General features: G+C 40.3%; 1 protein-coding gene, 1 long non-coding RNA gene and 1 other non-coding gene across 3 annotated transcripts in view; all 3 read right to left on the bottom strand.

Annotated features, from left to right (window-relative positions):
* SPIDR (scaffold protein involved in DNA repair) overlaps window positions 1-14,308 on the bottom strand; it is a 408,727-nt gene that overhangs the window by 60,000 nt on the left and 334,419 nt on the right. The gene's annotated exons all lie outside the window — the stretch shown is intronic.
* On the bottom strand, window positions 700-803 carry LOC115941215 (U6 spliceosomal RNA). The gene has a single exon (XR_004075970.1). It is a non-coding gene; the product is annotated as a U6 spliceosomal RNA (small nuclear RNA).
* The window catches only part of LOC145720895 (uncharacterized), a 52,053-nt gene continuing 39,708 nt past the window's right edge, over window positions 1,964-14,308 (bottom strand). The window contains exon 2 of the long non-coding RNA XR_014144159.1: window positions 1,964-2,845. This is a non-coding gene — a long non-coding RNA (uncharacterized LOC145720895). The remainder of the gene's footprint in view (window positions 2,846-14,308) is intronic.

The following is a 14,308-nucleotide window of genomic DNA, read 5'->3' as shown; positions in this document are numbered from 1 at the left end:
CTACTGACTTAACCTCAGGATTTAAAGACCAAAAAGAAAGTGTGAGGCAAGTTATTTGTTTCTTTTGCAATTTTGAATATTGTCCCATTGCCTCTGGCCTCCATTATGTCTAATGAGAGGTCTGTTCTTATCTCACTGGGTTCTCTTATTATATAATGAGTCATTTTCCACTTGTTTCTTTTAAGGTTTTCTCTTTATCTTTGGTTTTCAACATTTTGACTACGATATGTCTGGGTATGAAGCCCTTAGGTTTATCCTACTTGAAGCTCTTGAACTTCTCAGATGAGTAAAGTTCACCAGTCAAATTTGAAACATTTCAGCCACTATTCTGCATTTTTTTTCTTCTGATATTTTTTTCTGCACCCTCTTCCCAACTCCCCTGACTTGCTGGCATACCCATTACATGTATGTTGGTGCATTTAATGATGTCCCACATTTCTATGAGGTTCTGTTTTATTTTCTTCATTCTTTTATTTTCCTCCTTAGGATATTTGCCATTTGGGAGATTTCTATAATAATACAGAAATGATTTATTTGGGTATGCCCTAATTCTTCATAAAGATTGAGTTATTTAAAAGTCTTCACAAACCTTTTAATCTCTAAAATACTCGGTGGTAGTAAATTTGAGATTAAGTTTTAACATCCTATTGAAATTACCATTTGCTTTTTGGGAAGAATTTTAAATTTGATGAAAGTCTTCAAAATATGTAATGCTTTACAAATTTGTGTGTCATCCGTCTGAAGGGGCTATACTAATTTCTGTACTATTCTGATTTTAGTATAAGTGATACCAAAGTGAGCACTCATCATTTTTTTTTTTTTTTATTCTCTCTTCTTCAGATTGTGCAAGCTCAATTACTCTGGATTCATGTTCTCTAACTTTCTTCTGTCAACTGAAGTCTACTGTTGAGCCTAGCTAGTGAATTTTTCATTTTAGTTATACTTTCTAACTCCAGAATTCCCATTTGGCTCTCTTTTATAGTTTGCATCTTTTCAGTGATATTCTCCATTTGATTAGACCCTGTCATCATACCACCCTTTAATTCCTGAGACATGGTTTCCTTGAATTCTCTGAACATATTTATGATGGCTGCTTTGAAATTTTTGTCTGCTAAGTCCAACATCTGGGCCCCTTCAATTGCCTGCACTTTTTCGCCCCCTGTATATAGGTCACACTTTCCTGTTTCTTCACCAATCTTGTAATTTTTTGTTGACAACTGAGCATTTTTGATAATGTATTGTGGCAACTCTAGATATGGATTCCTTCCTCTACCCCAGGGGTTGATGTTATTTGCATGGTAGTTTATTCAGTTGTTTGCTGGCTTGTCTGAACTACTTTTTCCTACAGGCTTCAGTATCTGATGCTCCTGCCCCCAATTTTTTTTTTTTTTTGGTTTGTTTTTAATCTTTTCACATGCCCCTAGGTCAGCATAAGCCACTTTTTGGTGAAAGGTTATGATTTAAACCCCTTGGAAGTTAGATTTTTACTCTTTGCCATTGGATGTACATACCTTGGAGATTGCTATTATAGTTCAAGGAAGTAGGTTTTTGCCCTCATCCCTCTCCATTAGGCAGGGCTTATATTGCCCCTCTTTAATCACTCCTGTGAGGGTATGGCCTTGGGCCTGCCAGACTGCCAGGGATGTGTGTCATTTATTTTAAAGTCTGGCTTCTTAAGAGTTGCTCCTGGGTCAGAGCAGCTTATTGTTCATCTAGGGTGGCTGGAGGTGGTGCTGAGGCTTGCAGTGTCAGTGAGGCTTGCACCCTGTGGGTTGCTCTGACTGCTCCTAACTGGGTGCAGCCAAGCACACCCTTCTTGACTCCGAAAGTTTTATTGTGATACTAGGAGGGTTCTCCTAGGCTGTGTCTTTTCCCTGATGCTGTTAAACTTCTGATTGCTTGGCCATTTCCTTGTTGATATAGTATCACAGAGTTACAGGCACTCTTGGAATTGCTCTTTACCAAGATCCCCATTATTTTCAACAATGCCCTTGGGCACAGAATTGTACTCTGTTCCAAATAAAGTCAGCCCTCTCATACAGTGCCTTAGAGTCCTTCTTCCTTATAACCTGTTTTCCTCTGGGCAGAACCTCTGAGTCACTCATAGAACTGGAGGATAAAGACAGTGTCCCCTTCTCCTGGAGTTACACCTCTGCTCTAAAGTGGGTTCTGGGGGTGGTGGTGGTGGCACTGGTCTGGGGCTGTCTCTCTGGTGCTTCTAGCCTAAGGGTGAATTGGGGTAGGACAATTGGGCAAGTATTCTTGACCTACCACACTTGGGGTAGAGATACAACATGGGCTAGGAGATCTCCTACAGTGAAACTGTACCCTAGACTGTGAGCTGCGGGGAGAGGGGACATCCTCACTGCAGTCCTAGAGTAAGGGCCCCACAATAGTCTTCATAAGACATATTGGGTTGGTGGGGGGTTAGGTCATGGCTCAAGGGCCACAGACTCTTTGTTCTTCCTAAAATTTAGTAGATTCTCTTGATTCTATTGATGGAGTGTTTCTCCATTTACTATATGCCTTTAGAAAATTTCCTGAGGCTTTAAATTATTAGTGTTTTTAAGCTTTCTCCAGTTAAAATGTTTATTAGGGAGAGAATCCACTGTGTCTTCACTCTGCTATTCCAGAAGCCAGTCTTCCGTTTTTATCTTCAATGTACTTCCATGAGAAATAATGATCCTCGGGCGCCTGGGTGGCTCAGATGGTTAAGCGTCTGCCTTCGGCTCAGGTCATGATCCCAGGGTCTTGGGATCGAGTCCCGCATCGGGCTCTCTGCTCCTTGGGAGCCTGCTCCTCCCTCTGCCTCTCTCTCTGTCTCTCATGAATAAATAAATAAAATCTTAAAAAAAAAAAAAGAAAAGAAAAGAAATAATGATCCTCTGGATATATAGCATGTGCTGTGTAAGAAAACATAATGGCTCTTTAGCCATTATTTATAAGTTTTGGGAATATCTGGAAACTTTCCATTCTGAATTTGTAGACTTAAGTGTGAGTTGTCCCTTTTTTCCTAAAAGACATCTTGATTTGCTTGAACACAATAAAGGAGTCTAGTACAAAATTACCAAGTCAGACAAAAGAAGTACAGTAGATGCAGTGAGGCACAGAGGTCCACAGAGTGATGATATAAACATCATAAGATTCTTAATAACAATGACACTTATGGGTTTTTCACTGTACACTAAAACAGTGCCCTGGCTTTTTGCTGAGCAGAGAGCCTGTTGTGGGGCTTGATCCCAGGACCCTGGGATCATGACCTGAGCTGAAGGCAGATGCCAAACGAACTGAGCCACCCAGGCGCCCCTAAGCAAGTCTTGAAGAAGGACAAGCCAATCATGCAAAAGGTTGAGAGAAAAGGACTTAAAAGAGAGAACAGAGCATATACAAAATCCTGTGATGGGATAGAGCTTTTTCATGTTTAAGAAATTGAGAGAAGGCTAGAAAATAAGAGAGGGGGGTGGAGAAAGAAAGAAAGAAAAGAAAAGAAAAGAAAAGAAAGAAAGAAAGGAAGGAAGGAAGAAAAGAAAGAAAGAAAGAAAGAAAATATTAGGAAAGTGATAAGAAGGTAAAGACTAATATTTGGTGATTTCAATGTATTATTCTTTTTTTCAATGCATTATTCTTAACTTAAAATCAAAGTTACATTTATAATAAAATTAAAATGTTGATAAGAATTTGTAAAGAAAGGAGAAAATGGAATGGGGAGGAAAGCACTGGGTTGGGGGAAGGAAAGAGAGGCATCATTCTGGTGGAGTCACGTGGTTGGACATGGCTGGCACAGTGACGCCTGACAGTGGCTGGGGGTAAAGGCCATATGACGATGGCCTTGTGGAGCCTGACCTGATAGGGGAGCAGAGATGGTAAATAACTGGCATGTGTGCTAGCCAGCACACCCACCTCCTGCCATCAATGAGTCAACAAAGGGGTGACACTAAAAGGTGTTAGATAAAAATTTTTGTTTCAGAAATACAATGCTTGGGACAGGGTGGAGGATGGCTTGAACAGAGAATTTTAGAGAAGGTCTCCTTAGACCAGTATGAGTTCATTGCTCTAATCAATGACAAATGTCTGATAGGAAATAGTGAAGTTACGAAGTGGTGTTCACAGGCCATGTTCAGCTGGTTGATATGTTTTCTTTGGCTTATACAGTGTTAAAACATTTATAAATTAGTTAACAAATACCAAACACTGGGAGATTTTATACAAAACTCCAATTTACTGCTGTCTGGCAGCACTGGGTCAACACTTGTGGATGAGGCACGAGCTTGTCAGTTCATCTTGTGGCCCCCACCCCCACCTTTGATCCCCAACCCTCATACAACTGCTGTTCTCTCTTGGCCTCTTTGGCCTCTATCAGCATGTGAGTATGCATTAGGAAAACATTTCAAGGAGGAGACAGAACTCGGTAGTGATGGTGGGTAAGGGTCAGGGAAGAGTCTACACTGGCCTAAGCTCTCTAAGGAGGTAGGCGGTAGTGGAGAGTAAAGGCAGCCTCAGGGACAGGCAGACTAGATGTGGGTTAGAGAAGCTGTACAATCCAAAGGCTGGTCAAATGACTTGAGCCATTTAGCAGACAGGACAGAGCTAATTAACACAGAACATGGAAATCCAAACTGCTCAGTGGAGGATGCAACTCAAAGCAGGGTGGCAGTGGAGTGGAGGGGTTGGAGTTCCAGCCTTTCCACTACCACTGACAGACCATAGTGACTCTCTGGCTGACAGTCCTCTTTTGTAAGACATATTTCCTGCTAATTCTCTAGAGGCCTTTTCAATTATTTTAGTCTAAGATAGATTAGAACAGCATCTGAGGTCTCTGAGCAGACACTGTAACAACATATGGCCATGCTCAGCAGGATAACCAGTAGACACCAGCACTGTCCTTAGTAAGCTCTGAAATACTGTGAACTTAGCTGCTAGCCAAGTCACATGAAAATTAGGAGATTTGACATTTTTTTTTTTAAAGATTTTATTTATTTATTTGACAGAGAGAGACACAGCGAGAGAGGGAACACAAGCAGGGGGAGTGGGAGAGGGAGAAGCAGGCTTTCTGCTGAGCAGGGAGCCCGATGCGGGGCTCGATCCCAGGACCCTGGGATCATGACCTGAGCCGAAGGCAGACGCTTAACGACTGAGCCACCCAGGCACCCCGAGACTTGACATTTTATTTTATTAATTTTTAAAAGATTTTATTTATTTATTTGAGAGACAGAGAGAGCAGAGGGAGGAGCAGAGGGGAAGGGAGGCTGACAAGCAGATCTGTGCTGAGCATGGACCCTGATGCAGGGCTCGATCTCATGACTCTGAGATCACGACCTAAGCTGAAACCAAAAGTCCACCGATTGAGCCACCCAGGTGCCCCAGGAGATTTGACATTTTAAAGTTATGTGATGGGTCAGTGTTAATAAAATTGAGTTTCTACTTTGGGAAGCAGTTGAGTATACCCTTTTGCTTTCCTGCTCTAGAATACTCACTGGACAAGGCAGATGTGCACATTCAGTAATACCAAATCTGTGCTGCCGGTGATGGGCAAGCTAGGCCTCAGGCCACAGGTGACACTTCACACTCCACCTGGCACTGAGCACTGTTGGTAGGTACCCTATGCCTATCATGAGAGGGACACTGCTATTTTTAGAAGTGATTAACTTAGAACAGCAGAGAGAAAATGTCTCACAGGGAGGAAGTAGGATGTTAGTGGTTTGAATAAGAGCCTCAGAACTGTATTCATTCCATGAGACAGTTTGACATTCAAAATTCTTGGAATAAAGATCTGGCAAGTGAATGCCACTTATTTAAAATCAACGTTTCACCCATGTCTAAAATGTAGACTCTCATCCACGTAAGATCCCTCTTCCCATTTCCATGATTTTAAGCATGTGGTGCAGGGGAGCAGCAGGTCTACAGAAGAGGGGCTCTGTTTTGAGCTCTGCTGTTTTAAATAGTATTTATTTATTTATTTAAGAGCAAGAGTGAGTGAGAGAGAGCACAAGCTGGAGGAGGGGCGGAGGGGCAGAGGGAGAGGGAACACACACTCCCCGCTGAGCAGGGAGCCTGATGTGGGACTCGATCCCAGGACCCTGGGATCATGACCTGAGCTGAAGGTAGATGCTTAACCGACTGAGCCACCCAGGCGCCCTTGAGCTCTGCTGTTGATGGATGTGAGCCCCTGGCTACACACCTGTACAATCCAGATTTACTTAAGTCTACTTCACACCTACTAAAAGCTTGTACTTAATCTGTGCTCAAAATCTTGGTTTCCTTTGCCCACTAGGCAAATTTACTATGACAAATGCAGTTAATGGATAAGATTATTCTCTAATCAGGTGGCAGCTCTCCTAAGTCTGTAAGCACGTATGTGCACCTTGGTGAAGAGGCTTGGAGAAAAGTGCTTGATAACAGCACAAAGCCACACTATCCCACACAGGAATGGCATTGCCATACATGAAACCAACCTGTGAATGGCCTTGTGATGCTGCCCTTGTCATCCAGCTACTGCAGTTCTGTTTGAAAGGTAAAGCTCTACTCTGGGTGAAGCAAGAAACAATCATGAAAATACCCAGGGTCTTCAGTTTGCCCCTGCCCCCAGCCAGCCACACCCCACTCCTCCCCTTCCCAGCGGGGGGGGGGGGGCGGCGGAGAGGGGGAGGGCAGAATAAGATAGCAGTCAAAAAGTAGTTCAAGGGATGCCTGGGTGGCTCAGTCAGTTAAGCGTCTGCCTTCGGCTCAGGTCATGATCCCAGGGTCCTGGGATCGAGTCCCGCATGGGGCTCCCTGCTCCACGGGGAGCCTGCTTCTCCCTCTGCCTCTGTCTCTCTCTCTCTCTCTGTCTCTCATGAATAAATAAATAAAATCTTTAAAAAAAAAAAAAAGTAGTTCAAGAATCTCCTGTTTCAGCCATCAGGAGTCATTTGGCAGGGTTTTGATTCTATGCGTTTCTGAGCCATGAGGGTGAGGCCGGGACCATGTTGGAAGAACTGACTAAAACTGGTGCCAAATGAAACTACATTCCACAGTACATTCCCAGCAGCATAAAAGAATACAGATAAGAGGTTCACTGTTCACATTCATAGCATGTTGGAGGTATAAAAGTCCATTATGGAGTTAATATTTGTCTTTAAGAATGTTTTATTCCTTCTCTTACCAGCTTCATGGCAGATCATGCTAATTAGAGAATACTTTAAGAATTCTAAAAATTCATGTACTGTTAATCTGCAAAAGCAAGAACAAAGCACAAGGAATAAGGAAAACAAAACTGTTGATCTGTGGAGGGAGTTTCAGTGAGACTCTAATTTAATTCCTCTTTGAAGTTTCAAATGCTCCTCCCCAACTTTTGAAAAATATTCATTTTTCCCCTTCCTTTCACTCACTGGCTCAGTTTCATAGAAACACAAGAGAAACAGTAGACTTGTGTGTATGCGTGTGTGTGTGTGTGTGTGTGTGTGTATGCGTGTACACCGAGAGAGGAGATTACGTGAACATGTGGGATGTTTACCCGGGTTATGGGAGCAGTTCTTAGCAGTCCACCAAGAATTCCCGGAATCAGAGTCAGTCCCGCCGCTTTCTTCTAGGTCAGTGTCAACTTAAGCAGCCTCTAAAGATCAACAAGGTTCTTTCTCTCCACATAATTTCTTACTAAGCCTCCATTTTAAGGAAGAAATTGAAGGACACAGTGAGGGGGAAAAAGCAAGAGAAAGGAAAAGGGAGAGGGAGAAGGGGGAGAAGAGAAGAGAGTTTGGATATGAAGGGGGGGAGGAAGAGTCACAGAAAAGAGGGAGGGAAGAGGAAGAAAAGCAGGAGAGACAGCAGAGGGCTGAGTGGGTGGAGGGCCTTTCCCCAGCTCCACCAACCCACTCAGCAGACGGGAAACCAGATACAGCAGGACATTGTGTTCTTCTCCTGAAAAACAACCACACTGCGCTCCTAAAGTAAACAGTTAATCCTGTTGTTTATCTTTGTAACATGAGGAGATGTTAACAGGATGATTTCTCCTGCACAGAAATGTGGTTTTTATTCATTTAAAAAAATCATATTTTCTCTTTGATAAAATAAAATGTGACATATAAACTTTCTAATATCAGTGAACAGGAAGGAATAACAATCTTTCTTCGCTAAAAGTGACTTAACTAAAGGATGCCAAAAAAGGCTGAAAAAAGCCTTTTCTTCACTCAGACATCCTATTTATTTTTGGAAAATACTGCATTACTGAATCAAACCAAGTCAAACCAAAACAAAACCTGCTGTAAGTTTGGTCCATCCCAAACTTTGAGTTTGGGTATTGCTTGTAGAAATAAGATTATAACTGGGCCAAGACAAGAGTAAGAAGAGTACGTTTTATATGTTAATAGAAGTTTGCCCACAGAATTTCAAAGATATATAGTTATTCTTATACATTTTTACTAACTGAAATTTTTATGGAGTAATTGTGGATTCACATACAATTGTAAGATATGCTATAGAGCTCGTATGTTCTCAGTTTCCTCCACTAGTGTACTAGCAAATAATGGTACAACATCACAACTAGGATATTGACATTGATACAATCCACCAATCTTATTCAGATTTCACAAATTTTACTTGTGCTAGTGTGCATGTGTTCGTGCATGTATTCAGTGCTATAAAGTTTTACCACCTGTGTAGGACCCCATATCCAGCACCAGTCAAGAAAGTGAACAGTTCCATCACTACAAGGATCCCTTAGGTTGCCTTATATAACCCACTTCCCACCATCTCCCCACCCCATCCCAACATCTAGACACTATTAATCTGTCCTTCATTTCCAAAATTCTGCCATTTCAAAATGTTATAAAAAACAGAATGATCTAGTATATAATCTTTGGGATTGGATTTTTTGCCCCTCAGCACAGTTCCCTGGTGATTAATCCAAGCTATTATGCCTTTTATTTTTATAGCAGCTTTGAGACATAATTTACATGCCATAAAATTCACCCCATTAATAAAAGCAGTAAGTGGAAAATACACATAATATTTACCATTTTAACCATTTTAAGGTGCAATTCAGTGGCATTAAGTACATTCACAATGTTCTGCAACCATCAACACTATCTTATTCCAGAATATTTTCATCATCCCAGAAGGAAATCTCAGTCTATTAAAGCAACCTCCTCATCTTCCCCTCCCCCAAGTACCTGGAGACAACTAATCTACTTTCTGTCTCTATGGATTTGCCTATTTTGGATACTTCACATGAATGGAATCATGCAATATGTGGCCTTTTGTGTCTGGCTTCTTTCACTTAGCATAATGATTTCAAGGTCATTCACATTGTACGTCACTCATTTTTGTTGGTGAATATTCCATTTTGGGGTTATTTCCAGTGTTTTGCATTTATGAAATAATGCTGCTAGGAACATCTGTGTAGGAGTTACATGGATATATGTTTTCAATTCTCATGGCTATATACCCAGGAGTGGAATTGTTAGGTCACATAGTAACTCTATGTTTAACATTTTTTTTAAAGGCTTAAAATGTATTTTACTAAGTTGATGCTACATTACTGATCCATTTCTCAGAAAAACTCCAAAGATATCAGGGACAAATAAAACATGGTATACCAATAAAAAATGCACAGTGTAAGTACCTAAGATAGGCACACAGCAACCCTGTTCCTAAGATTGTATTATGCCTTTCAAGAAAAGCTGTGAACAAGAACATCATAGACAAAAAAGGGCCAATCCTGGGTTGTCCTTACCCAAGAAAAAGATGGAGGCAACTTAACACAAGATTTTAAAAAAATATACTAAAATGAAAATCTCTAAGAGAAAATGTCTTCCTTAGGACATGATGGGGTAATATATAGGATATAACAGAACTGTATGTATGTCGTCTGTGACCTCTGTGGACCTTTGCCTGAATTCCCACCTGTGAGTGAATGGAGCAAGAGGACTAAGGTCATTGGGGAATGTTTTCGTGGTGTATGTGGCAATGTCTCTGGGGTTGCGAGGTATAAGAATGAGAAAGCAAAGAGAAGAGGATGGACAAAGAATGGAATGATCAAAATTAATGGGGGCTCTAACTGGATCCATTCTGTCATGGTTCCACCCTGTACCCAGGCCCTCAACAATCACCTAACACTTCAGGAAAGCACCACACAGAATCCATTAGTTAAATAATATACCACACAGAACTGATTTGTTAATATTGCTCCTCCCTTCCCCTCTATATTTGACTTTTGAGGAACTGCCAAACTGTTTTACAAGGTGGCTGCACCATTTTACATTCCCACTAGCTGAGTATGAGGGTTCCAATTTCTCCACGTCCTCACTGATACTTATTATTGTCTGCCGTTTTTATTACGGCCATACTAGTGGATGTGAAGTAGTATCCCACTGTGGGATTTGGTTTGCATTTCCCTAATGACTAATGATGTTGGTCATCATGTACTTCTTGGACATCTGTATATCTTCTTTGGAGAAATGTCTATTCAAATCCTTTGACCATTTTTTATTTGGGTTATCTTTTTATGTTGAGTTGTATTAGTTCTTCATATATTCTAGATACAAGTCTCCTATCAGATATGTGATTTGCAAAAAATTTCTCCCATTCTCTGGGTTGTCTTTTTATTTTCTTGGTGATGTCCTTTGAAGCACAGAAGTTTTTAATTTTGATGAAATCCCATTTATGTATTTTTCTTTTGTTGCATATGCTTTTGGTGTCATATGTAAGAAACCACTGCCTAATATATAAGGTTATGAAGCTATATTCCTATGTTTTCTGAGAGTTTTATAGTTTTTCATTCTTACATTTAGGTCAATGATCCATTTTGAATTTACCCTTGTGTATGGTGTGAGGCAAGGGTCAACTTAATTCTTTTGAATGTGGGAAGGGAAAGGGAGGGGAGGGGAAGGGACGGAAGGGAAGGGGAAAAGAAAAGTTTCAAACCTGCAGAATAGAGGATTTATTCAGAGTTTTAGAGTCTGTCTTTGGCAAAGAGTTGTACAAATGCATCTATGCTCCGTAAGGTACACAGACTAAAATCGCTGCTGTATTTATTTAGGTCCAATCAATACAGAGCAAATGTCACTGGCCAGTATCTTATTTCATCTAGTTCCATTACTTTACCATCATTATGCAGAGGACTCCCAAAGCTCTATGCCTTCTGATCCAAACTTGTTCTTCCTCCTATGCATTACCTCTTTGTGTAATATGGCCCCTACCATTCTCAGTCACTGTTTCAAAACCTGAGAGCACTCTTTATTTCCTTTTTTTCACATCCAGTTGCTACAGCCTATCCATTTTACCTTCATATTTATCTTTTTAATATCATTCTTCCTTCTCAGTCCTGTTATCATTATCTTGTTTTGCTTGTGACCTTTGTTGCCCAACAATTTTCATAACCTCATTCTTCCTTTTTTTTCTAACCCCTCCTTAAGGGATAGAGTTAATCATGTCACTCAACTAATCATGGACCTTCAAAGGTATCCTAATGACTTATACATGTCTCGACACATGTGTGTGAGTCTAAGAAGATCAAGTTCCTACAACCATTTCCCCATCGAGTCTTGGCTCCCATTAGTTTCTCTCAACTAATCTGATATTCCTTGTCACTTCCACTTGTCTAAGTATGTTTATTTTCAAAGTCAAACTCAAATTCCATATCTTTCATGAAGATGTCTCTCATTCCAGTAGTGAAAACAATTCTTCCTTTTTCTTTGTAATCAAAGTGGGTTTTTTTGCCTTTATTTTAGTTCTTATCACATTCTGCTCTGTATTATAAACATTTGAATAGATCTTTTTTCTCTACTTTTTGCCTGGAAGTTTCTTTATTTTCCCTTTTTTCATTAAGCTTTTAATTTTAATTCCAGTATAGTTGAAATACAATGTTATATTAGTTTCAGGTATACAATATAGTGATTCAGCAATTCTATACATTACCCAGTGCTCTGTACTCTTAATCTCCAGCACCTATTTCACCACCCTCCCCAAATTCCCTCCTGGTAACCACCAGTTTGTGCTCTATAGTTGAGTCTCTTTCTTTCTTTCTTTTTCTTTTTTTTAATAAAGATTTTCTTTATTTATTTGACAGAGAGCGAGAGAGGAAACACAAGCAGGGAAGTGGGAGAGGGAGAAGCAGGCTTCCCGGGGAGCAGGGAGCCCGACGCAGGGCTTGATCCCAGGACCCTGAGATCATGACCTGAGCCGAAGACAGACGTTTAACGACTGAGCCACTCAGGTGCCCCAAGAGTCTGTTTCTTGGTTTCTTTTTTTCTTTCCTTTGCTCATTTGTTTTGTTTCTTAAATTCCATATGAGAGAAATCATATGGTATTTGTCTTTCTCTGCCTTAATTTGCTTAGCATAATACTCTTGAGCTCCATCCATGTTGTTGCAAATGGCAAGATTTCATTCTTTTTTAAAAAAACATTTTATTTATTTTTTTGACAGAGAGAGAGCAAGAGCAAGCAAGTACAAGCAGGGGGAGCAGCAGGCAGAGGGAGAGGGAGAAGCAGGCTCTCTGCTGAGCAGGGAGCCTGGTGCAGGGCTCGATTCCAGGACCCTGAGATTATGACCTGAGTCGAAGACAGATGCCTAACTGACTAAGCCACCCAGGTGCCCTGAGATTTCATTCTTTTTTACGGTTGAATAATATTCTATGGTATAGCTATACCCCCCTCTAATTTAGCTGTTCATCTTTTGATGGACACTTGGGCTGTTTTCATAATTTCACTATTGAAATAATGCTGCTAAAAACATAGGGGTGCATGTATCCCTCTGCATTAGTGTTTTTGTATTTTTGGGTAAATACCCAGTAGTGTGATTGCTGGATCACAAGGTAGTTCTATTTTTAACTTTTTGAGGAAACTTTATACTGTTTTCTACAGTGGTCACACCAGTTTGCATTCCCACCAACAGTGCACAACTGTTCCTTTTCCCCACATTCTCACCAACGCTCGTTGTTTCTTGGGTTTTTTATTTTAGTCATTCTGACATGTATAAGGTAATATTTCATTGTAGTTTTAATTTGTATTTCCCTGATGATACACAAATAAATCCACAATTATATGGTCAGTTAATCTTTGACAAAGGAGTAAAGAATATACAGTGGGAAAAAGGTAGTCTCTTCAACAAATGGTGTTGGGAAAACTGGACAGTTACATGCAAAAGAATTAAAATGGACCACTTTCTTATACCGTTCATACAAATAAATTCCAAATGGATTAAAGACCTAAATGTGAGACCTGAAACCAAAAAAAAAAAAAAAAATCCTAGAAGAGAGCACAGGCAGTAATTGCTCTGACATCACCCATAGTGACATTTTTCTAGATATGTCTGCTGAAGCAAGGGAAGTAAAAGCAAAAATAAACTATTGGGACTACATCAAAATAAAAAGCTTCTGCACAGTGAAGGAAACAATCATCAAAACTAAATAAAAGTCAACCTACTGAATGGGAGAAATATTTGCAAATGACATATCCAGTAAAGGGTTAGTATCCAAAATACATAAAGAACTAATACAACTCAAATCCCCAAACCCAAATAATCCAATTAAAAAATGGGAAGAAGACATGAACAGACATTTCTCCAAAGAAGACAAACAGATGGCCAACAGACATATGAAAAGATGCCTAGAAGTTTCTCAGAGGCAGGGATTGTATTTCTTATTCCTTATGTACCCAACACAACTCTTAGCTCAGAGCTTTATACATTACAGATGATCCACATATGCTTGGTATACCAAGTTGAATTAATTAACAAGTATTTTTTTAAGGCTGTTTGGGGATAGAAGGTATAAGCTGTAGTTCCTACCCTCAGGAACAGTAACAGGTACTTAAAATGCTTTCTACAGGTAATTCATAAGGCGAGACTTCTACATTGTTCTAAAGTATAGGTATGTGAAGGGAAGTATTAGTATTCCAGTGAAATACTAAGTTAGAACAAAATAAAAGCAGGAAAGGAGGGAGGCAAGAATATTAGCTAAGAAAGTTTATTACTCAAAATGTGCCAAATTAACTCAGCAGCCCTGGGCTGATTGTGGTTTTGTTTTCTTTCAATTTATTCCCCAACTCCTCTCGAATGAGGGGTCATTTGGTATTCTCACTTTTCTGTGTCTACTCAGCACTGAAACCTGAAGAGACAAAGGTCTATGACTGAGAACAGAGTAAGGAACAAGGCACACAAGGGGCATAGTTTTGATAGTGCCATAGGTAAGTTATAGTATCCCACTGATTCCTGTGGATCACCAAATAGTATGTCAGCAAAAGCAAGAGTCATCACAGCCTTTCTCAACCAGGATTCTGCAAGGGAATTGAACCCCGAGGCTGCACTGCATGTAATGAGTAAGAACCCTCCATT

Source organism: Leptonychotes weddellii, chromosome 4 (genome assembly GCF_054177405.1).
Source record: "Leptonychotes weddellii isolate Sample4059 chromosome 4, ASM5417740v2, whole genome shotgun sequence".
Lineage (NCBI taxonomy): Eukaryota > Metazoa > Chordata > Mammalia > Carnivora > Phocidae > Leptonychotes > Leptonychotes weddellii.
Note: the sequence above shows the minus strand (reverse complement) of the source record. Positions and strands in the feature narration are given on the sequence as shown.